Consider the following 26,952-nt stretch of genomic DNA (forward strand, 5'->3'; position numbering starts at 1 on the left):
TAATTTTGATTAGGAATTTTTGATCTAGATGGTGGAGATGTGTCCGCCACTTTTGGACCTCCTCCCATTTAGCTAAGAGGGCTTGGATGACTAAGCTCCCTCTTCTTTTCCATTTTTTTCTCGTAGAAAAGCCACGGCAAAATATTTCTCCATTTTGTGAATGCAAATCTTATCTCTTAACCTATAATGCCTTAGTTTTTTTTTCTCAATCTATTTATTTTCGTTTTCTTTTTATGAGTTTTTTAACAAAATTTTATTCACTTTTAGCTTTGTAATGGTATAAGGTATGCTTGATTTGAAGCTGTGACGGATTTTTGGCAAATTTTTAAAGTGGCAGAGATCTATTGCCTTTGGCAATATAAAAGCATTGTGTTTAAAAATCCATAACTCGGTGATCCCTACTTCAACTTTGTTTACTGCAATCCAACTTATTACAAGAATAATTAGTCTTAATATTACAATAAAATAAATATATCTTATTGCTAATGTAGAACTTAAAATATTCTTTATAATAGATATTAACATAAATTTCTTATGATTCTTGAACTTTTCTTAATTTTCTTTATTATTGCATGCAGTTCAAATAAATAATTTGTAAAATCTCTTATTATAAGATTATTATCATTTATAAATTTAAAAGTATCAAATTATTAATAATATCTATAATTAGTATTAAAAGGTGATTATATAATAGAAAAATATATCTTATTATTATAAGCAAACTTTGCCAATGTCAAAAGAATTATCTAAATATCTTTATTATATTTGATGGTAAATCTCATATAATCTTTAAAAATTTAATTCATATGTTTTTTTTATCCATCAATATAAAGATTAAATATCAAATATAATTTTATATCTACCTTAAATATCTTAAAAAAAAATCTTTAAAACCTATATACAAATTGAATCTCTTTATTTGATATAATATTTCTTAGTAATCTATGATAAAAATTACTGTTGCCATAAAATAATTTAATAATTTTTTTATTTGATATAATTTTTATATATGATATAATTTTTTTAATATAGTATCCTAATTTCAAAAATATAAAATCATAAGAAATTTATATTAAAAGGTTAATAATAAAATCAATAAAAATAAAAGATATTAATTATTATAATATAATTAATGGCCAAAGAAATCTATAAGATTAATGACAAGATATTTGTTTTATTTTAAATAAATATTATATGATTGTACAAATTCTTTAAATTTCTTTTGTATCAAGAGCCACTTAAAATCTCTTGAAATTAACTCCAATGTCTTATTGTCAAGGACATGAATCTCAAAGAAAGAAAATCCTCTATACACTCTTATATCATTTAAAAGAACTAAAAATTCACTCAAAGATGATATAATATTGAACTAGAATGGCTATTGTCAAAAAACAAGAAGATTAAAAATTCTTGGAACAAGAGTAAGGACTAGAAAGGCATTGATAAGTATGAAGAAGGCTTCACTCTTCCTTCCATATATATTCATTAACTAAAACCATATAGTGATATTCTACAAGACCTCCAACATATATTGACTTTGTTAGCTACATGTTTTAATTTGTAAGGCAAGTTATATATGTATGTATTACATAGTTAGCTTATTCTACAAGCTTATATATGGGGTTAACTTGTTCTATAAGCTACTACACGGAGTTAACTTGTTCCACAAGCTATCAACATGTGGTTAATTTGTTGGCTAAGTTTCTAACCTATCAACACATCTAACGTCAAAATCATATCTATAAAGCTGCTAGGAAGCTTTTTTAAAAGACTTTATAACATAGATATATATTTATCCACTTCTATCTAATCATATAAGTAACTATTGGAATAAATGTATATATCTATGATATTATCCCTCTTTCAAGGAATAAGTTCCATAAATAGTAGTCATTAACTTTCATGGATCTTTACAATTCTTTATCTTGATTTTGATGGATGTTATTGATGAAAAGCTTTGATCTTCTTTGTTGCAATTACAAGATTCTTTATTGACTCCTATATACATTTGTTAAATAAATATTTGTTATTTTATCAATATCAATGAACAAGATATTTTAACTTATTTTGGCACCATCTTGAATCTAAGACTTCTTCCACCTAAAACTCTTGATTATTATCTACTTCTATAAGAAGTGGTATTTGTCTTCTTTTCGAGATATTCAATGTCTTATACGGCTCAAGAAAGAACACATTATTGTGATGTAATATGACTATATATTAAAATTATAATCAAAATTAAATTTCTAATTAATATCTAATTATCTTGATTCAATATTAATTTGAGGTATCTAAACATAGCTTTTATAAAAGCCTTTAAGATTATTTTTTTATCTTAATAGTTAATAGATTAAAGGTTAGTTAGTAATTTTACCTTCTAGACTATAGAGACTCTTTTATCACCTTAGAAAGACCATAAATTGATAAAATTAGATTAAAAGAGATAAATAATTAGTATAGTTGATACTAAGGTTAAATTGAGGCTTGAATTGGGCTAAAAAATCCTTAGGATAGGTTAGATTGATGCCTAAGGGTTGATTGTTTTTGAGACAAGGTCAAAATCAGACCTCTGGCCACTAAAATGACCGCCTAGGACAATATAGGATTTCATTTGAAGATTAGAGATTAGAATTTGAGAGCTAGTTTAGAGCTTATTTTAGAAATATAAGGTAGGTTTTGGATAGGATTTCCATGATATCTAGAGATCTAACAATTAGATTAAGGTTAAATTTGGTATGGTATTGAAGAACTTAAAAATCAAGTTGTATACTAATTTTGAGTCAAAATTAACGATTGAAAAATGAGAATCATTGTTGGAACTTTTGCTTCATCTTTTAAGTTGGCAGCTAAGTGACGTTAGTGTAATTTTTGGAGGTGTAAGTTGGATTGGGCTGAAAATTCTTGAGCGTATAAAAGACTTATATTGACAATTGTATGCAAAATTTTACATCAAGTAGAAGATCAAATTAGAAGTTACAGCTTATCAAAGCTCAATGATTAGGATTGGGACTTTCAAGAAAAAACTAAATTGCTTAAATATGAAAGTAACAAGGTCATTGAGGCTTATGTGAGATTGAGTGTGATTGCTCGTTTTACTTATTTCGGAAGAAATCTCCCAGCATAAATCCGTATAGGGAGATTCGAACACGAGGAATGACTAGTTGCTTAAGTGTTCACGTTAGAGTCACACAATCAATTACCTCCTAAATGTATTGTCCCTATTTCTAATATCTGAATACACAAGGAAACTATAATCTCCTCCACCTTATTGGTCTCTTCCTTACAAAAATTTATTTATACCAATAATTGCTATTTCTACCAATTTATTCACCCTCATAATCTCCAACTATAATACTGTGCCCTCACAGCTTTCAGCACACAATTATCCTCGTTCCAATCACTGGAATTCTTCACACAGATTGCCATTCACATTACACTATTTTATACAAACATAGACTCATTCTCTCTGCTGAACTACAATCAGATTTCAACATTCAATCTTTCTTCTTCTCAAATAATACCAATCACATTTCCATTCCATAATTTACTTCACAATATTCAGAAACTCTCAATCCTCTTATTCAAAGAAAATAACAAACAAAAGAAAAGAAGTAGCACCAAGCTTACCCTGACTCACACTATTTTAGCGATGGCCCTTGGCTCACGACTCTCATAGTTTGGCATCCTAATTAACATCTACAACTCCTATATACTTTTCCCTGATTCTCCAGATTCTAACCATAATTCTGTAATTAATCGCTTTTAATAACTAAGTCACTCATCCGTCCTCCTAAATTTTCTATTATATGGATTATTAATATATTTTACTAATATCTTTTAAAAACGAATTAATATCTATTCTACATAGCCCCACTCCTATTTGTGAAGCGTCCTCGCAAACACTCAATTGATACGTATCTAAAAATTATCTAACAAATCTCTACAAAAATTGTGATCCCTCTGGCCTATCTAATTAATCAATTGCCGCAGTATCTATTATTGATTCCACCAATTTCGGTTCCAACTACAAATCTTCATCCTCTCTCAATCCTTCCATCGGCTCTTGCTTCAACTGAGCTGAAAGGTCTTCATTGTACTCGCCCAGTTCACGGACTTGAGCTTCCAATTTCAGGATCTCGACATTCCAAAGTTCCAATTGTTTTTGTTGCTGACTCATTTATTCTGGAATATCTTCAATTAATACTTGTGAGTGGCTCCCCACTGTTAACTCTTAACTAGAACTACTATTCTCGAAAACACAAGAAATACAAGAAAATGGCAGTCCAGTCAACCCAAAACAACACCACAAAATGATTTTAACTGGTGCCCGACTACTATTCTTTTATCTAGTGGTGATAATGACAACATGTTACCTATACTATTTGTGAAAGGTAATGAGAAGTAATCTTTCTTGGTGGCCACATTTAACTTTCAAAAATCTTGACATATCTTGATTTTTTCATTTTTCTTCAGTACCATCATGATTGGCGACACCCATACACTATGCGGAACAAGATAAATAAAATCCACGTCAAGAAGTTTATCCAATTTCTCTTTCACTAAAAGAGAATATTTTATATTAAGTTAGTGTTTTCTTTGATGAACTGGCATAACACCCTCCTCCAGAATAATCTAGTGCTCACATACATCTATTGGAATGCCTTTCAAATCCACATACGACCACGCAAAGACAGATTTGTGACACCCAAAAAACTATTTTCAAGCATCCAATTCTGTACCAATAATATCGATATATATTTTAATTAGCTGTGGCATTTCGTTGGTGCCCAGGTTAATAGATTGACACACAGGGTCTTCAACAACCTCTGATTTAATTGTCTTCTCCTGATCTGAATATCTTGTATTATCCGACATATGAGAACCACCCAAATCTGGTTCCAATGTGCTGACTCTATTGACTACGGATTTGTTCATCCATTCAGTAATAGAATGATCCGAGTTAGTCACATTTTCCTGATGTAGTAAATATTCGCCGGAACCTCCACATTGGTAGACTCCTATCTTTGTTGTTGAAGTGTTTTGTCCTACCCCAAATTGCAGTGAACCTATAGCATCATCATCTGCCTCAATCGATTGACTCTTGTTGTCTAATGTAAATTCTGATTTTGGTAATTGAGATTCCCCATGATATTGTACTAGTTACATCTATAGAACAATCTGGTCCCGGTCTTTTCCAATTGTCAATGTACCTTGGCCCTAATCGTTCTTAGCTTTGGCTTGATAAAGCCTAGGTCTGTCCAATAAAATGGGATACAATAACGTAGAACTCTGTAATCGAAATACAATACAATCAATTTTGTATGTCAATCCTACGATTACAGTGGCAATATTACGTAAGATTCCCATTGGCTTTACTCGACTATGATTTGCCATTTGTAAGATCAATGTCGAAGGTAGCAATTGCTTTAGATCCAAGTCCTCCATTGTATCCGTGTTCATTAAATTCACACTGGAGCCACCATCAACTTGTATCTCTAGAATTAAAATGCCATCAATTGATACATCGATTGTTGGTGCTCTCAGATCTGGATTTAAGCTTATTTCATGAATTTCTTTAGTACGGGATCTTTGTCATATTAATGTTGAATTCAATGTAGATCGACATTCCGGTGCTACAGCCAAAAGTTGCTTCATTGTAATTGAAGGCTGAATAACATCCAAATCCTTCAGAATGTCATAGGGTTCCATATTGAGAGTAATTTCCAATGCCCTCTTTCTTTTTATTGGTTTGAGTTTAACTCCATGAGGTAAGATATTCTTCCGTCCTAGACTCAGAATTGAAACAGCAGCCGGGACTTCCTTGGAATTTCCGCCTCCAAGAGGATCTTTCAATAGATAGGACGTTTCTCAAAAGTGCATAGAGATCGAAACTGCTTGGAACTAAACCAAAGCCTCTTTAATTGAGACCTCATTGGGTTGTGCCACCGAGTCAGGTCTCATACTGGGTACGAAGCCCGTAACAAGATCTGGATTGGATGGTCCTCTAATTGGATCAAATTGGTCTTTCCTATCGAGATTATCCAAATGTTGAATTGGTCTTTTTCACTTTTGCTGACTCCGGGTAAGAACGGCTTGGATACATTCTACCCGATTTATCGGAGAATCTTGAGGACCTCTATTTATCTCCTCAAATTTTTCTTTGCTTTAGATCTGGTGATTCCAATTATTGAGATTGAAGAAAGCATTACATTGCTGATACGTATGCCCCAACTATTTGTAATTCCCACAAACTAGTGTATAATCCTCATTGGCTCTGGGATTGGGACATTCATTAGTATAATGACCAATCTATCTGCAACAAAAACAATGAAGTGGTCTTCTTGCACCCCCATCAAGCATATTGGGTGTCTCCACTAGTATATACCTACTAGGCTTGTTCCATGTAGGGTTAGAAAATGATCCTGGTTGTCCCGTTGGTACTGAGGGAACTTGGTTTGATGACATCGGTGGAGTATATTGCTGATATCTCTGCTACTCCTTACTATAATTCTGAGGGTTCGATGCAGATCCCTGATTAAAATTGGAACTTTGAAAGTTATTGAATGTTCAATTTTGTCGATTGAATCGATTTCTATTCCATCCAAACATATTTTCCATTTGCACTTGATTAACTTTCCAATGGGTTGGTGGGATCATGGTCTGATTACTAAATTTTTGTTGTTGTCTTTGTCAATTCCAACAATTTGTTGTTAGGTGCTTTCCTCCACAAAATGTACATTGACCCATTATTTGTGAGGGTGAGGGGCATTCTGTTACAGAATGACCATGGCGCTTACAATTACTACACCATATATTAGTCCTAGTATTGATAGGCTTTTGCCTCTTCTCCTTATCTTTGGCCATATTGAAGGCCATTTCCTCCATTTTCTTCATCAAATTCAATAATAAGGTTTCATTGGAATCTTTTAGGGCTGACATTATTGGTATTTCTACCATAGTTAATGCTTGTTGTTGATACGAAAAATATGGAGTATACATTGTTGTCACATTCGGTGGTATAGCTTGCAATGGGGTGACATTAACTGGCCCTTGAATATTAGTATTGGAATTGGTCCCTGTTTTTAACATCCGTGGATAACTACGGACTAATTTGTTCCAAGTTGGATTTTGATATCTACCTTGAACTGGAATCATCGTGGCTCGTGTAGTTAAAAACTGATCATAATGGCATTCCTCCCAAACCTTGGCTCTATTAAGGGATGCAGCCACTGTAATGGGTTGAGCTTCCTTTACAAACATTTTTAGCTCTGGTGGGTGCAAACCATTGATTAATATGGATAAGATAAATGCCTCCGACATTTTTTGATTTGGCCACTTACTGAGTATATCAGCCATTCGACCATAGTATGATTCCACCACCTTCCATAGGATCATTTTGCTGTTCATTAACCTCTCTCGAATGCGGTCTTCAAAACCAATTGGCCAAAAATGAGATAAAAATGTATTCTTCAATGCTTCCCAATTCGAAAGTTGACTCACTGGTTGGCGGTTGTACCATTCAAACGTCGTATCTTTTAAGGTTGCTGACAGCCATCGCAATCAAATATCTTCAGTTCTGCCATTATTAACTACACATGCTGTAAGAAACTGAGACAAATGTTGATCGAGATCCGTACCCAAAAATCCCCAAAAAGTAGGTAGTGGCACGACACTAGTCGTACGATTGCCTACTGCACCCATTTGTACTGCAATCGGAATGGCTGATCCTCCTGATGCCATTGAATTTCTTGTTCTGCTAAACTCCATTTTAAAATAATCTCTGCTTTTCTTTATTCTAATTTCCAAGCTCTCAGTGCTCCTCGATTTACTATTATTTTCCACAATTAGTTTTATTGGTTGAATTGTGGGTAAAAACGTTGGATTTTGAAATACATAATAGTTATCTTTATTGGCGATTAATTTGTGCTAATCTAAAGAGCCATTATTATTCGTTTTAGTAGTATCCTCTATTAAAAAATTATCCAATGGAGTACCAAATTCTTCTATGCCTCCTTTTCTTTCAGTTAACAGCCTCAAGATTTATACCGGAATGTTAACAAAATTTTCCGTGAGTATTCTTCGAAGTTTTTCTAACGGTACATACGATTGCAGAATTAACAATTTGTCCGATTTTTGATATGTTTGGATGCATCGACAAACTTGCAACTATGGTTTAATCCAATTCTGTCAATGCTTCCTTTTAAAATTACATTCTCGCTCCTTTCTACCTTATTCTAGAAGAAACCTCCCAACATAAACCCGTATAAGGAGATTCAAACATGCGAAATGACTAGTTGCTTAAGCGTTCAAGTTAGAGTCACACAATCAATTACCTCCTGAATGTATCGTCTCTATTTTCAATATCTGAACACACAAGAAAACTATAATTTCCTCCTTCACTTTATCGGGCTCTTCCTTACAAAAATTTAGTCATACTAATAACTACTATTTCCACCAATATATTCACCTTCATAATCTCGAGCTGTAATACTGCACCTTCACAGCTTTCAGCACACAATTATCCTCGTTCCAATCATTGGAATTTTTCACACAGATTGCCATTGACATTACAGTGTTTCACACAAATACAGACTCATTCTCTCTGCTGAACTACAATCAGATTTCAACATTCAATCTTTCTTCTTCTCTAATGATACCAATCACATTTCCATTCCATAATTCACTTCACAATATTCAGAAACTTTCAATCCTCTTATTCAAAGAAAATAACAAACAAAAGAAAAGAAGTAGCACCAAGCTTACCTTGGCTCACACTATCACAGCGATGGCCCTCGGCTCACGACTCTCATAGTCTGGCACCCTAATTAACTTCTACAACTCCTATATACTTTTCCCTGATTCTCCAGATTCTAACCATAATTCTGTAATTAACCGCTTTTAATAACTAAGTCACTCATTCGTCCTCCTAAATTTCCTATTATATGGATTATTAATATATTTTACCAATATCTTTCAAAAACGAATTAATATCTATTCTACATTGAGGCTATTAAAAAGAGTATTTTATAGGACTTTTGAATTAAAATTTGAATTTTATTCTTCTCATATGGATCAAACCTATTAGGATTTCTTAGATATTTGTAAAAAACAACCTCACCTTCTACAACTAGTTGCCCAATGCATTTTCAAATAAGAAATTACATTATCCTATTACATGAAGTTTGGCTTGAGAATGCACTAGGCACATAACTATGGAAGATAAAACAAAAATTGCAACAAAAAGTCCTAACAACTCTAATAGATTCTTAAACAAATTACAATTAAATATTAGAAAATATAATCAAATATCAATCATATTCAATCAAAATTTCAAAGGAATCAAAATTTCAAAAGAAACACAAAGTATTCTTGGAGACTTTTTAAAGAAATCATAAAGAAATAATATAGAAATTCAAAATTATACTAAAATTAAAATCTTAATAAAATATTAAGATAGAAATCTTAATTAAATCCTAGTCAAAATCTAATAAAATTTTAGTCAAACCATAATCAAATTCTAATCAAATTCTTACCAAATTCTAAATGAATCATATTCAAACCTTAACAAATCCTAACCAAATCCTAATAAAATCCTAAAATAAATCCTAAAAAATTCCTAAAAAAATCTTAATCAAATTCTAAACAAATCTTCAATAAACCTTAATCAAATCCTAATCAAACTATAAAAAAATCCTAACCAAATCCTAAATAATCCCAAGTAATTTCTATAGGAAATTTAAACCTCAATAAGTAATGAATGAATTATTGTTTTTAACTAAAATTTTGCATAATTCTTAAAAATTAAGTTGAAAAAAAGTATAGATTTTTTGAAGAAGATCAAAATCACCAAAAAAAAGATTAATCCTAATATTGCTCGGATGTTGGCCGGCCTCCTTCTCAAATCTGAATGTTGAATTTTAAGTATCAATATCTCCTTATTGAACCATTTAATTGATCTTAAATTTCTCACATATGTAGAAAAATAAGTCTACTATCTACTTACATAATTTTCATTCTAATCCAATTAATAGATTATAAGAAATCTTAGAAACCTTCTCTAGACCTAAAACTCTACTTTCAAAGATTCTAATCCACTTAAACCTCAATAATCCTTGATCCAATCCTTCGATCAAGCTCACACTCACAACATATATTGAACACATATAAACTTACAAACCTTCAAAATTTCACCTATAAAACTATTGCCAAACTTATTGAATTCTCCAAAAAGTATTTTCCATTTTATTGCACAAATTCAAAGTCATTTAAAACAAACCTTGGCTTTGCAAAGCTGATAAAAAATCAATACAAATCCAACTCACCTCAAATTAATGCCTATTGATACTTTATCAAGTTTGCTCTCTGATTCCATTCTTTGTTCTACCAAAAAATCCCAAAATCATCATTGAGGCTTAGTTTTTTTCCTTAGGGTCTGATTTTGATCCTATTTCATAACTAGCCTTCTCTGGGTATCAAAATCTAGTTTTTCTAGGTAATTTTTATCAAGATTTATTTTTAACTTCTTCTTAAAGATGCTTATATTTTTTATTTTTCTAATCTACTTTATTTTGCGTTATTTATGGTCCTAAAAATTAAATAGAAGTTATTTTTTTAAAAAGGTAATATGACTACTAAAAGTTTTATTACTTTTTTATCTTTTATCCATATTTTTCTAATTTATCTTTTAACTTGGTTCTTTTATAATAAGATCCATATTATTATCTTTTACCATATAGTCGTATTACAATATGATAATGTAATACAACAATGTGAAATACAAAGTGGATGTTCTTAGATTCTCATAGATATAATCAATAAGCAACAAGATTGATTTGTTCACAAATAAGAAAAGGTCTCAATTATTACATGTTACTTTAATAAATAATTTTTTTAATCTTCTACTACACGATTATCAACTTTTGAAAATTTAAAAGTATCAAGTCATGGATGATAATCATAATTGACAAAGAAAGGTGTTTCTTGAGTAGAAGAATGTATCAAATTATTGTATATAAACTATGCTAATGGCAAAAGAGTTGTTTAATCATCTTGATGATAGATGATGGTATGCATCAAATATTGTTCTAAAATTTGATTCACCCATTGTATTTGTCTATTAGTTTAAGGATGAAAAGTTGAAGAAAGCTTTATATTGATTTTTAGGATCTTGAATAGGATTCTCCAAAATCTTGATACAAATTGAGTCCTCCTATTCAATATAATATCTTTTGGCAATCCAGGATAGCAATAGATATTATCAATGAAAAGCTTAGCTATTTTTTTTACTTAAAATAAATTTTATACATGGTATAAAATATACCATTTAGGTGAACTGATTTATGATTATAAATATAGAGTCATATGAACTTGAGACTAGAAGATCTATGATAAAATCCATAGGAACGGAAGACCATAGTTATTCTAAAATTAGTAATGGTTGAAGAAGTCTATGAGATTAATGGCAAGGAATTTTGGATCTTGAAGAAGTATCGCATGATTGTACAAAATCTTAAATTACCTTCTATAATTGAGGCCACCAAAAATCTCTTGATATTAGCTCCAAAGTCTTGTTGTATCCAAAATATTCAGCTACTAAAAAATCATGATGAGCTTGAAGGACATATAATTATACCTTGTATTTTGGAATATATAGGTGATCTTTGAAATATAGTGGATTGTTCTTAAAATCAAACTTTGTTGTGTCATAGGACTTAGAGGAAGTATTCTTAATATTATGAATAAGAGGATCAGAAGACATACTTGATTGAATTTGCTTAACAAAGGTTGAATCAATAATCAATGTTGATTTTATTGCTCAAAGATGAAAATACTCATGCTTGAAGAAAATCATTCTTTATTGATCAAAAGAGGTATTTCTTTCTTTAGGTATAAGATAAAAAAATTTAGAAAGGGCATTTGATAGACCTTATTGTATTACTAGGTAGAGTTTGTCATATATTTCTATTTGTGATAACAGAAAACTCATAGCAAAGTTTGATGCATCTATTTCCATAAAAAAATACCTTCAAGAAGTCGATATAATATAAAATTGGCATAGAAGTAAACTCCTTCTTTAAAGTATCAAATGATGTTTTTTTCTTTTTTATTCTACTCAAGTTTGTCTTTATAAACCAAACACGTAAGTGGAGTTGCAACTTGAAAAAAGTTCTTGATGAAGATTTCGTAGTAATTAACAAAGCTCAAAAAGCATTACACATCTCATATTGTTCTTGGAATCTTTCAATCTATGATAATTTGGACCTTCTTGGAATCCATCATAAAGCCTTCATTGGAAATGATATATCCTAAAAAGTCAACTTAAGTAGTGTGGAATATACACTTTTTCAACTTGGTATATAATTATGTATGTCTAAATTTCTATAATATGTAGCAAACATAAAGTTCATGTTCTTCTATATTCTTAGAGTAGATTAGAATACCGTCTAAATTACAAATGATAAAATCATCTAGAGACTCACAAAAAATATCATTTATAAGATGTTGAAAAGTGGCCAAAAGACATGACATTATATTCAAAATATCCATGCATAGTTCAAAAACCAATCTTCTATTCATCTCTTTCTTTAATACAAATTAAGTTGTATGCTCCTCATAGATCTATTTTGATGTAGATTTTTGCTTGATTGAGTTGATTAAGAATTCCTAAAATCAAAGGTAAAGGATACCAATTTTTGATGGTGATCTTATTGAATCTTCAATAATCCACACACATCTATAGGTATCCGTCTTTTTTCTTCACAAATAAGATAAGAATCTTGATTAGAGATTTAGAATGGTATATCAAGTTCTTTGCCAAATTCATATCAATGTACTCTTTTAATGTTGGCAACTCATTTTGCAATAAATTATATATTGGTCCAAATAGTGGTTGAGCTCCTTCTTACAAATCAATTGATTATAAGGTTGATGCTTTAAAAGAATATTTATATTTTTCTTTTCAAAAATATCTTGAAATTCTTTGTATTGGCTAAAAATACCACTTGACATTTTTCCACCATTATAAATGGGTACAACATGTATAGCAAAAGATGATCCTATTTTTACAGCATGTATGAAAGTTCTCTCATCTACCAGTAAAGGTTTGGATATATTAGACTTATGTACTTCTACTTCTCTAACATGATCTTGGATCATACTACTGAAAAAGTTAAGATTATAATAAATCCAATTTATTTGAAGATTATATTTTTCTAGCCATGATAATTCTAAAATAATTGGATTGGAGGGAGATTTTATTACATTAAGTATTACTATGCTGTTATGATCTTTAATTGCTATATCTAAAGAAACAGTCTCATAAATAATATTTCCAAAAGATAACAAATGACCATCTATGACTTCTACATGTATGGATTTAGTTTTCTTGATTAAGGTTATATCTTGTTTTCTAACAAAGCCTTCATCTGTAAAATAAATTGAGGCTCTTGAATCCAATAAGGCTAAGACTTTATAATTTTTTGGTCATAAATAGACTTCTATTGTAAAATAAAGTGAAGAATTAGAGGAGAGAATATGACCTTTGTTAGGTGTTGTACATGATTCTAATTCCATAGTTCCTATTGTAGTTGGAATAACTCATTTTTTGTCATTTTCTTCTTTGATAATCATGCTTTTTATTTTGTAATTACGTTGTTTCTTTAGACAATGTTGAGCAGTATGTTTAGCTTCTCTACATTATAAGCATAAGTCTTCTTGATGTTGTCGATTCTTTTTTTGCTTTGTGAGGAATTTGAAACATACTATATTAATTTGCATTGGTTCTGGCTTTGATAAATAAGTTTCCAAAAACTTAGGAGATATCATCATTAGTTGATTTATTCCACTCTAGTCATATCTTTATTCTTGACGTCTTTCAAATAATCAATTATTACCTACAATGGCTTGAGGAATAAATTGCTCTAAAGCTTTTACATTTGGCATTGTGAATAAAAAGTCTTTGATATTATCTTTCAATCCATATCAAATTTGATTGATAAGGGCTTCATCATTTGAATCCACATCGCAAGCAAGGTTTTGGAATTTAACAGCATATATGGTGGCTGATCGTGATCCTTGCCATAAAGATAAGATCTTGGTCTCTGCTACTCTTTTTTGATCACTTTCTCTGAATGTAATTGTAAATACTTCTAAGAATGAATTCAAATCATAAACAAGTTACAAATCTTTTTTCATTAAAGGTGCAAATCAAAAGAGCGCACTTCTTGATAGAAGTATAATTATAAATTCGACTTCAGTAAATCCATTGAGGTATTGGAAAGAATGCAACCTTAAATAGAGCTTGATTTATTGCAAAAATCTTCAAAATTTTGACCTTATTCCATCAAAATTCTTAAGCATATTAATTCTTATCCTTGTCATACTTATAGAAGCAAAACTTCCTAGATTTGGTTGTAAGATTGATCTACTTGTTTTCTTCAACTACACAACTTCTTGCCTCAGATTTTAAACTTCTTGCATAGGCGTAGGGATGGTACTTCCATGGTTCACGTTAGAAATATTTGAGATTTTTACTCTTAGAGTATTAATAAGCTCATGAAGTTCTACAATAGTTACAAATCTATTTTGACTTTTGCTAGGAGTAGCATCCATAATCTTTCCTTCTATGGACAATTTAGACAAATCCAAAAGATTAAATTAAAAGAAAGTAATCTACAACCTTTAATAAAAATTTCCTCAAAGAGGGATCATCTACTCTCTTTAAGAAAAATATCAATGTTAAAAAATAAGATTTTTTATTTAAAGATAGATAGTCTCCAACGTTCAAAATATAATAATAGAAATAGAATAATTTACTCACTTCTAAAATAAGATAAAAATAGTATATTAGTACTCTTGTCAAACTATTAAGGATATAAATCTCAAAGAAAGAAAATCCTTGATATACTCTTGTGTCTCTCAAAAGAACTAGCAAATCAATCAAAGATGATATAATATTGAACTAGAATGGCTATTACAAAAAATAAGAATATTAAAAAGTCTTAGAATAAGACTAAGGACTTAAAAGGATTGACAAGAGTGAAGAAGGCTTCACTCTTGCATCCATAAACACTTTCTAAGTAAGAGCTGCATGGTGATATTCTATAGGACCTCCAACATGTATTGACTTTGCTAGCCACATGTCTTAACTTACAAGACAAGTTATTTATGTATACATTGTCATACTATAATTACTTATAATAAGTAAAAATTAGTTAGAACATATAATATGTTTATAAGTCTTGGTGTATATTAGAATGGTTAATAGATTAATTTAAAGAGAGTAGATTTTAAAAACTTTATTTTGAATTTTATCTTTTTTGATTACAGCATTTAAAAAAATGATAGGACCTAAATATTTAGTATGAAGTCTTGAGAAGAGATTAGAGCCTAAAGATGAAAATCTTAACTAGTAAGAGGCTTATTGGCACAGATGAAAGCAAGATATGGATAGATGAAGGCAAAGAATGGAGATCTTCATTCTTATTGATTAAAAGCCATGTCCAATGGACTTCAAAGAGGTTGCGTGAGGCCTTATAAGAAATTAAGATTTCTTTTTTAAGCTCATTGAGCTTTGGAGGCTAGAATCAATAATTTTAGGTTTTTGGTTATAGATTGGATGAAAATTTTATGTGATTTGAAGTTTTTATAAAAGAATTATTGACACTCAAAGTGAAGGTGTCAATTTCATACCTACTATTACTTTTTGGGACATAACATAAGTTTACAAAGAGCAAAAAAAGATTAGCAATTATAATTGAAGAAAATACTTCCTTAATTAAACTTTTTATATACTATTTGATGAATTAGGAATTTAGATGAAGAAATTATAGAGAGTTAAAGTTAATGCATCCAAATCAAAAGTAGTAAGTAAGTATTTTTGTTCATAATAATGGTTGGAGCCATATCTTAAGTTTTTGGACGAATTTTTGGCTCAAACCTTTAGAAAAGGTAGATTATTGTGTTAAAAAGCTATACATATAAATTTCGTAGCATTTGAGTGCTTAGTTTGTGAAATATGAAGAAAATTGCACGTAGATGTATAAAAACTAAGGTTTGAAGCTACTATTAGGATTTTAGTGATATCTTAAGATCTGCATCGAATTTGTTGTTAAAATTTGTTGTAATAGTTTTTAAAAAAATATCAATACTTTATGTGAAAATTGACTTTGTTTGAATAGTTCAATTGAAAGATATGAATATTTGAAGTTCAAGAATAATATCCTATAAGGATATTTAAGGATTTAGAGATTTTATTATATTTTGGATATTTTTTGGAACTTAAGACTTATATATTTGATACAATAGTATCTAAAAGTATTCTATATATATATATATATATATATATATATATATATATATATATTTACAAACTTGGTCTTTTTTATCTCAAGACTTGATTGAGCAATTAGTGGCAACGAATAGCCCAGTGCTTTCTTGAGGCAAATTCTCTTTATCTCAATATATTGGTGCTTCGACTAAGAGAGCTTTAAGGCACTAATTATTTCAACAAATTAAGATGGAAGACCAAAATCTTGGATTAATATTACCAAATGGAATAGGTACCTATGATTTATTTAGGATATTTGTTCAATTTATAGAAGAAAGGCAACAAGTGCATGGAGAGGAAAGGAGCACTACTAAGGCCTTACAAGTAGTGGAAAAAGTTAAGAGGTTTGATGGGAGGAATATTACTATATTCTTAAGGATTTACACATGTAAAATAGAAGTACATCAAATTCTAGAAATAAAGATGATCACTATCTTTGATTTGGCAATGATACCAAAGCTGATGAATATTTGGATGATAAGCTTCTCTTTTATCTAGCAAACAAGACATTGAAGAGTAGTTTTAAAAATAATTAGAAGTTAGTAAAAGAGATAATGGAGCTTTTAACTAAACAACAGAGGATTAAGACTTGTAGTTTAATATCAAGATTGGAATCAATACCTACATCTCAGAATGAAGTGCCACCTCAAAAAGTGATGAGGATTATCAAAGATGGTACTCTTGAAGAATTAATTAAAGACATATAAGATTTAAAGGTGGAAATGATTGAATTGAAGAATTCTCAAATAGTAAGCTCATCAAAGGATTTGTGGAGAGATATATGTAGTATGATAATCCAAATCATAAGTGTGGTGAGTGTGACAATTATAAGGCTGCAATTAAAGATAATATTGTATATTTTATAGAGGATAGTATAAGATTAAGAGGGTTAGATAAGTCTTTGAAGACTAATTTTGGAAATGGTGGTATAAAAAAATTGATAGAAGAAAAAATATTAAAGAATATTATAATATAAGGAAAAGAAATTGAGTCTTATTTTGTTACAATTGAGCAAAAATTACTTAAGGCTAATTCTTTATCAACTACAAAAACTATGATTAAGAAAGCTGAAGCTATCAAAAAAATGACTAAATGGAATGATCTAGTTGATGTCATTAGTATTAAAGCATTTTTATATGAAAAAAAAATATGATGATTTTTATAATGCTATGGTTGAAGAAAAAAATAGTAGAGCTATTTGTGAAAAAGATGCTACTCAACTTGGAAGCAAGAAGAGGTCTCTATATAATAAAGAAGCTTATGAAGGACAAAAGCTAATGAAGGTGTCTTTTTTTGTTCATCTTGGAGATATATCAGTACCAAAGGAATAGTAGAAGAAAGACAAAGTGAAGGAGAAGGATGATGTTAGCAAAGCCAAAGCTGAAGTTATTATAGCGGAAGCATTGGATACTTGGATAACTATGAATAAAGAAAAAGAGATTGGCCAGATATTTGCTCTTAAATGTGACCCTATGATTAATGATGGCTACAAAAAAAAAAAAACAAAAAATTGGCTCTAGTGAGGCTCAAAAAGAGGAAGTTGAGAAAATAGAAGAATTTTTTAATGGAAAAATAAAAAATAGGGTTTTATAAATATTTTCTAAAATGAATATGAGTAACATAGGGATTATTATGGATATAACATGTATTCAAAATAAAGTTGAATTTAAAAATGGACGAGCACAAGGCTTAATAAAAGAAGCATAGATCATCAAAATTCAAGAATGCATGGTTGAAAAAATAATAAATGAAAAGATGGTTCACAAAGATACAAAAGTACCTATTTATATTGATAACTACAACTTTGAGTGTAGTAAAGAAAAGAAGGTGGATTATTATCATTTATTTTAAATAAAGGTGAAGCTTGGAGAGCTTGAAGTTATGATTTTAGCTTTGATTGTTTATGATTCTAAGAAACAAATCATGTCTAGGAGACTTTTTGACAAAAAAAAATGGACCATTGATATCAGCCAAAAATGGATATTGAGAGTTTTAAATAATATGGAAGATATGTGAATAGAAGTTTTTAATGGTATTTTAGACCACCAATATAATACATAGAAGAAATTTGTTCCATCTCTAAGCTTCACCTTTGTTCAAATGGAGTCATATATACTTGCAACAATACAACACAATAAAACATATATATTTTGTGAATTGGATGGTGTGATTTTGAAGATACCTATAGCTAGAAAGTAGAATAAGGCATTTAAAAGAAGAGATGGCAGATTTATTCCAAATAATCTTTCAGATTTTGAAACATTATATCTAGACCAAAAAAAAGATGCAAAAAAGGGATGAGGATGAAGAGAATAAAGATGGTAAGATTGGCACATATCGAAAGATGTGTAGGTTTGGAGATAGTAGATGTCATATTATAAATGCTTATAGTATGTAAAAATTAATTAAAACACATTATATGTTAATAAATCTAGATGTGTATTAGAGTGGTTAGTAGATTAAATTAAAAGAAGTTGGTATACGAAACTTTACTTTGTTTTTTTACTTGTTATGATTTTGGCATTAAAAAAAATATAGGACCTAAATGTTTAGTATGAAGCCTTGAAAGAAGGTAGAAGCCTAAAGATAAAAATCTAAATTAATAAGAAGCTAATTGGGAGGGATGAAAGCAAGGCATGGTCGGATGAACGCAAGGAATGGAGAACTTCATCCCTATTGGTCAAATATTATGTCTAATGGGCTTTGAGGAAGCTACCTGCAATCTTAACAAGGATTTTGGTGACTTTAAAGAAATCATTTCAGAATTAAAAGTCCAAATTTTAGAGTTTAGAATTTGGACTACAATTTTTGTATAAAAATTAAAAGATTTGGAGTTAAAATGAAGAAGATATAACCATTTGAAGTTAAGGTATTAATTTAAGACATATTTTTACTCTTTTGAGAATATGAGGAGTTATACGGCAGATTTTGAAGATCAAAAGGTGTGGCTAGAACAATGGTTTCAAGGCCTATATTCTTCATCAAAGAATTATTGCTTTTGGAATTCATATAAAGGAATTATAGGGAGTTAAAGGTAGCACTTCCAAATCAAAGTTAGTAAGTGAATGGTTTTATTTATAATAATATTTGGAGCCATAACTTGAGTTTTTACACGAATTTTTGCCTCAAACTTTTTGGAGAATGTAATATTTTGTGTTATTAAGCTAAACATACAAACTTTGTAGCATTTGAGCATATATATTGTGAGATATGAAGAAAATTACATGGAAGTATATAAAACCAAGGGTTTCAAACGGCTATTAGGGTTTTAATGATATTTCAAGATCTGCAATAAATTTACAGTTGAAATTTATTGTAGAAGTTAATAAAAATACATTAGTATCTCATATAAAATTTAAATTTTTTTGGATGGTCGGATTAGGAGATATGAAGTGTTGAAGTTCAGGAAAATTTCTACATAAGGATATACAAGGTTTTAGAGGATTTTATCATATTTTGGATGTTGTTGGTTACTTGAGGCTTATGTATTTGGTGTAATTGCTTAAAAAAGAAAATTTCATATGTAAATTTAATCTTTCTTATCTCAAGACTTGATTGAGTAATTAGTGACAGCCAAGAGTGCAGTACTTTCTTGAAGCAAATTTTCTCTACCCCGATAGTGCCACATAGTTAGCTTGTTCTACAAGATACTACATGGAATTAACTTGTTCTACAAGCTACAAATATGTGGTTAACTTATTGGCCAAGTTTCTAACCTATTAACACATGTAAAGTTTGATCTGTAACTATAAAGCTTCTAAGAAGCTATTCTAAAAGATTTTATGAAATAAATCTATATTTACCTATTTTCATCTAATCATATAAGTAACTATTGAAATAAATGTATATATCTGTGACACTTATTATATCTAAAGTATCATGCAAGTAGAAAACTATAACAAGATTGAACATTATAAGATTCTTTTATATTTTGGAATATATAATTATCTTTCAAAATAGAGAAGATTTTCTTTAAATTCAAACTTAGAAGTATCATGAGATTTAGAAGAATTATTCTTAATATTATGCAAAAAAAGATCTAAAGACATATTTGATTGATGTTAATAAAAAAAAGATTGAATCAACAATCAATGTTGTTTTTATTGCTTAAACATAAAATTACTTTGGCTTCAAAAGAATATTTTTTTATTCATTAAAAGCTGAATTTTCTTCTTTTGAAACAAAATAAGAATATTTTAAAAAGATTTCTAATAAGTTTTATTTATTTTTAGATAATAAGTGATACTAAATTCAAATCTTGACAAGAAAATACTTGAGATTCTTATAATTTTTATAAATACTTATTAAACTCAAAGCACCTTTGAAATAATGGTGCTATTCATAAAATAAATATATAATTACAAAAACATCTTTGTTATAGATCTTGTAACTGATCTTAGTTACTAAATTTTATTTTGAATGATTTTAGTAATTGATCTATGCTTCTAAAGAACTTATTAAGTCTTTGTTAAATCATACACATCTATAGTAATCCATCTTTTTCTTTTGCAAATAAGAAAAGCAATCTTTTTGGAATTTTTGAGTGGCTTATGAAGTTTTTGGCTAAATTTTTATTAATATAATATTTTAGTGAAGCCAAATTATTTTATAATATGTTGTAGATTGGTCCAAATGGCAATTGAATTCTTCTTCAAAGATCAATCAAACAATTATAAAGATATGTTTTTAGAAGAATATTTGTAATCTTCTTCTATATTATTTCTTAATAATTCTTATATTACATTAGAATGCTATTTGAAGTCTTTTTAATATTAAAAATGGATGTGACATAAGTATATATATATATATATATATATATATATATTATGATATGTATAAAAGCTCTTACACTTGTAAATAAAGAATTTATCTTATAAGACTTATGATTTCTCATTTGATTAGCAAAAGTCTTAGTTATATTATAATAAAAATTAAAATTTCTAGAAATCTAATTTATTAAAGGATTATATATTATTAGTCACAATAAATCTAAAATTATTAAATTAAAATGACATATAATTAAATAAAATAATATTAATTTTTTATAATCATTTTTTATTATGTCTATTTAAATAGTTTTATAGATAACATTTCTGAATAATAAAAGACAAAAGACAACCATTTATGATTTTTATATGTATTACCTTAATTTTATATATCAAGGATATTTTATATTTTTAACAAAATATCTATTTAAAAAAAAAGTTAAGACTCTTGAATCAAATAAGATAAAAAAAATTATTTTTAGATCCTAAACAAACACCTATTATAAAATAAAGTAATGGTTTCAACAAAAAAATAAGATCTTTAGTAGGCATCGCATAAGATCTTGATTACATTGTTCCTATTATACTTACATAAACTTATTTTTCAATACATTGTATAGGAGAATTTGAATACAAGGAAAGATTAAACGCATGAGTTTCACTTGTTAGGGTCACACAGATAATTGTATTCCAAACCACTATAATACTAAGAAATACTACAATGCTTCCTCTCAGTAACAATACTCCTTTATCAATTGATAACTACAATGTACAATCCTGCACTCTCAAAAGACAGTCCAAAACTCAATAAATTCCATCCAATACTAAGAATAACAGACTTCACTCTAACCATCTTAAATTCACAAAATTCTTGTAATCATAGACTTCCTCTGTCGAAATACACATACACAACTCTCAATAAACAACAATCATAATCTTCCATCCATAATCAATCTTCTAATAACTTCTCATATAATTCAATCACTCAGTACTCCAATTACATAATCAATAACTCATAAATCAATCTTTGATTTATTCCAGAGACTCACAACTCAATATTCAGAAACTATCCATTACTCTTCAATAACAAAGAAAAAAAAAAAAAAAAACAAAGAGGAAGCACCAAGCTTAATCTCGACTCATGACTATCACAGTCTGGCCCCCCAACAAACTTCTACAAGTTCTATATAATTACTATTGATTTCCAAATTCTAACCATAATCTTATAATAATTACTTTCAATAACTGAATCAATCATCCGTCCTCCTAAACTGACTATTTTATGGATTATTAATCTATTTTATTAATATCTTACAAAAAAAAATTAATATCTATTCTACTTAGCTTCACTCCTATCTATGTAGTGTCCTCACAAACACACAATAGATACCTATCTAAAAACTACTTAACAAAACTCTATAAAATTATTAGTTCCTCTGACCCACCTAATTAATCATTACTGCATTATCGAATGTAGGTTCTATTGATTCTGGTTCTAAATTCAAATTTTTCTCCTCCTCCAATCTATCCATCGACTCCTTCCTCAACTGGTTTGATAGATCTTTATTATACTCATCCAATTTATGGACTTAAGCCTCCAATTTCAAGATCTGGGCATCAGAGAGTTCCAACTGATGCTGCTGCTGAATCATCCATTCTGGAATATCTTCAATTGAGACTTGAGACTGGCTTCTCATTGTTAACTCTTCCATCAATTTTGTCACCTCAGCTTATAAAACTTCGATTTCAAACCTCAACTTCTTTGTTTTGCATCTAGATTACTCACTCAATACTTCTTTCTCTTTCGTCAATAACTCTGCTTTGTCTCCTTCCATCTACAATTGGTATTTGAGTTTCTCCCATTCCAAATTCCATGTCTTGCGATTCTCGATCAATTCATCCTGTTTTCCTTCCATAATCTATAAGATGTGTTCTTTTTCTTTTATCTAAGACTTATATTAGTGAATCCATTTCTGTTCCAATACCAGCTTGGATTTTCCAATTTTGTTTATCGTCCATTCTTACTCTTCAATTCTTCGGTTTTGCTTTGATATCACCTTCTTACTGCCCTCTAAATCTCGTTTGCTACTGCCTTCTACATCTAATGCTCGCACCATACAATGTATTTGTAAAATGTACTTCATTAAAATATTCTTAAGAGGTATTCCTTCAAGCAATTGACCTTGTGGAAATGCCAACTGATTAATATCCATCAAAATTGGGATTTCATTCTCCTCCTCCACTGCTAAACAAATTGGAATCCGTTTTGATTCAATAACTGGATCGACCCCTTATGCCACTGCACAACTTGACTCCCCAATTTTGTGTATTACATCTGCTATATTGACATTCTAAACCAATAAATTTCATTTTCTTTGTGGAGGCACTGGCACTAATATAAGACTTTCTTCTACTGGCATTGTTTGACGCAATGTGTACGTGAACACAACATATACATAATTAGAAGAAAGCAAATAAGTAAATTTCTCCAATTTCTACTTGACTCTTTTCTCTGTATGAATACAAGTGGCTACATACACTGCCCAGTTGAACACCATCCCTTCCAGTGCCCCTACCGCTACATACAATAACTATTTGGACATATATGTGGAGTGTCGATACAATCCTAACGACCTCACCACAAAATGGACCATTCCACGAGTTTTGGTGAAATTGCCTCAGCAGTCTGCCAACCATCTCCTCTCAAAGGCCGACATACCTCCCTTGAAATATCATCCTGGACTGAAGTCACTTGAGTCATCAGCTCCTACTGCTTCTCCAATAGGAAGATATAATATCTTTTCTTGGATTGTTCCATCAATCCCGATAATTCGCCCTTGAACCACACTCGATCCATCCTCCGAGTCATAGTTCACAATATATTCCTCCACTAATGACATATTAATTGATGTTAAGCAATCTGATAGGTATAAAAATTAGAACAACTATGTATTCTAAAAGTCTTTTATTCTTTTTGGTGTCCAATAGATATCTAACTTCATCAATTCCATATTTGTAACGATTATCACAGAAGGTGGTTTTAATGCGAGTCTAGCTCTCATGTTTTGACTACTATCCTTTTTGTATGTAGTTCACTTTGTACTTTCAATTGCCATGATGCTCCCTCTCTCAAACTCTTAACTGGAACTACTACGCTAAAAAATGTAAGAAACACAAGAAATAGCAATTTCAAAAAACAACCAAGAACAACAACATAGAATGACCTCTAACTAGTGCCCCACTCTTATTCTCTTACTACCGGTGATCATGACAACATGTTACCCATACTGTCTATTTCTCATCTCCGTTCCATCTGACACATTAATAATTACTAACTATCTTTTTAGCCGCTTCTACACCCTAACACACTTATACCATACTTAGGTCTACCTTGAGTCCATTCGAAGTCACCCCTCCAAAAAAAAATGAAAATTTGTCCCGGATTTTATGTATTATATAACTGTAATGGATTCCTATTAATGTGGATACAGAAGCGATGGCCTATGAAATCTTTCAATTGAACAGACCCATTGAAAAAACCTTCAATCACCCGATACGGCCCATGCCAACAAACTTGAAATTTTTACAAGAAATGATTAAACCGACTATCATACAATAATATCAAATCATTGGACATAAAAATCTTTAGACGCAATTTACTATCATAGTAACTCTTCCTCTGTTTTTGAGTTGCTTCCATATGAAAAAGAATTGCAGCCCGTATTTCATCCAATTCTTTCAATTTTGTCAACTGAGAATGTAATGACTCTTTGTCACTAAGTCATTCATCCAAGGTAATCCATAAACTTTGAACCTCCAACTTGATAGATAAAATTACCTCTTGACTATAAACTAGTTGAAACGGAGTAGAGTTGGTAGTTATTTTATATGCGGTGTCATATGCCCACAAAGCCGCAAAGAGTTTGGTCTCCTAATCGGTACCCGCTCCTAAAATTGTCTTAGTCAAGACCTTGCACAAAATTCCGTTGGTCTTTTTTATTTGCCCATTAGCATGAGGATGCTATGGAGTGGTTTTTCGATGCTTAATCTCATATGTGTTCATCAAGGCAGCTATGGTAGCATTTAGGAAATGAATGCCTTGATCGCTAACCAATTCCTTCAGACACCCAAATAGAGTTATAATATTCTTGTATTGAAAAGTAGCCACCGTACTGGCATTATCATGGCGGGTAGCAATAGCCTCTACCTATTTTATTACATAGTCCGTGGCGATTGAAATATATCACTTTTGGCCATATTTTGACGCTGGTGCAATAGGACCGATAAATCAATACCCCATTTTTTGAATAGGGCCTGTGCCAAGATTGGAACTAATGGCATGGTGAAAGTGTCCGTGGGTCGACTATTTCATTGATAAGGATCACAACGACAAAAAAATTGGCGTACATCAGAAAAACATTGTGGGCCACCAATATCCGGCCATTAAAGCCTTACAAGCAGTACTATCTCCCGCAAAATGACCACCACAAGTATCCAAATGGAAACCTTTGAAGATCGATTGTACTTTACTTGAAAAGATACAACGACATAAAATGCCATCTTTACCTTGTTTATACAAAGCATCACGAATCATTGTGTACGGGGCACTCTTTAGAATGAATCGCTTCTTAAGCTTCTCGGTGAAAGTCGGCGGAAAGGTGTAGAAGGTCAGAAACTGAATGATTTCACTATACTCGAGAAAAATCACATCCACCACAAATAATTTGGCATTGAAAAGAGCATCCGAGATAGGCATATTATCGAGAATATTAGACAACTAGGATAAATGATCAACATTGGCATGTTTCTTTCTAAGTCGTACGACAATCGTAAAATTGAACTCCTGTAAGAATAAGACCCATCGGACAATGCGCCTACTCAATTGAGGCTTATTAATCATGTATTTGAGGGCATCATGATCCACATAAAAAACAAATGGATACCCAAGTAAATAGTGCCAAAATTTCTGAATCGAGTATATCATACTCAACACTTCTTATTCAGTAGTAGTGTAATTGCGTTTGGCACCTATCAATTACCGATTGGCATAATAGATAGGATGATCCAGACCCATGTCATCTTTCTGACTTAACACCGATCCATTAGCCACATTGGATGCATCAACGTACACATGAAAGAGCTTCGTCAAACGAGAAGCCACTAATATTGGTGCAGAGACCAATTTTGACTTCAATGCTTCAAAGGCCCCGATACACTCCATGGTCCACATGGGACTAATCCCATCTAATGGAGGTTTCTTCAGTAAGTTTGTTAAAAGTTGACAAATAAATACAAACGAACGAATGAATCTTTGATAATAATTGACATGGCCTACAAACCCACAAACATCGAAGATTGTCTCTGGTCGAGGCAAGTTCATTATATGCTGGACTTTGTCAGGATCCGTAGTAATACCATGGCTGGAGATGATATGTCCCAATAATTTACTGGATGGAACACCAAATTGATACTTCTCCAACTTCAATAATATTCCAAACTTAATGCACCGAGCCAAATATTTTCCTAGACAATTAAGATGATCTTGTTTTGTATTGAATGCATAAAAGTCATTTAAAAAGATCTCCATAAATAGTCAGAGATAGTCTTGGAAGGCTTGAGTCATCACTCTGTGAAATATGGCTTGGGCATTACATAACCCAAAAGGCATCACGTGAAAAGCAAATGTGCCCCAATCTATAGTAAAGGTCGTCTTAAGCTGGTCTTTCGTTGCAATTTGAACTTGATTATATCAGGAAAATCCATTGAGGAATGAATATCATTTGTGACCAGCTACGGCGTCCAATATACTATCTAAGAAAGGCAATAGAAAGTAATCCTTCTTTGTGTCCGTATTAAGTT

This window comes from Physcomitrium patens, chromosome 2 (assembly GCF_059467195.1).
Source record: "Physcomitrium patens ecotype Gransden chromosome 2, ASM5946719v1, whole genome shotgun sequence".
NCBI lineage: Eukaryota > Viridiplantae > Streptophyta > Bryopsida > Funariales > Funariaceae > Physcomitrium > Physcomitrium patens.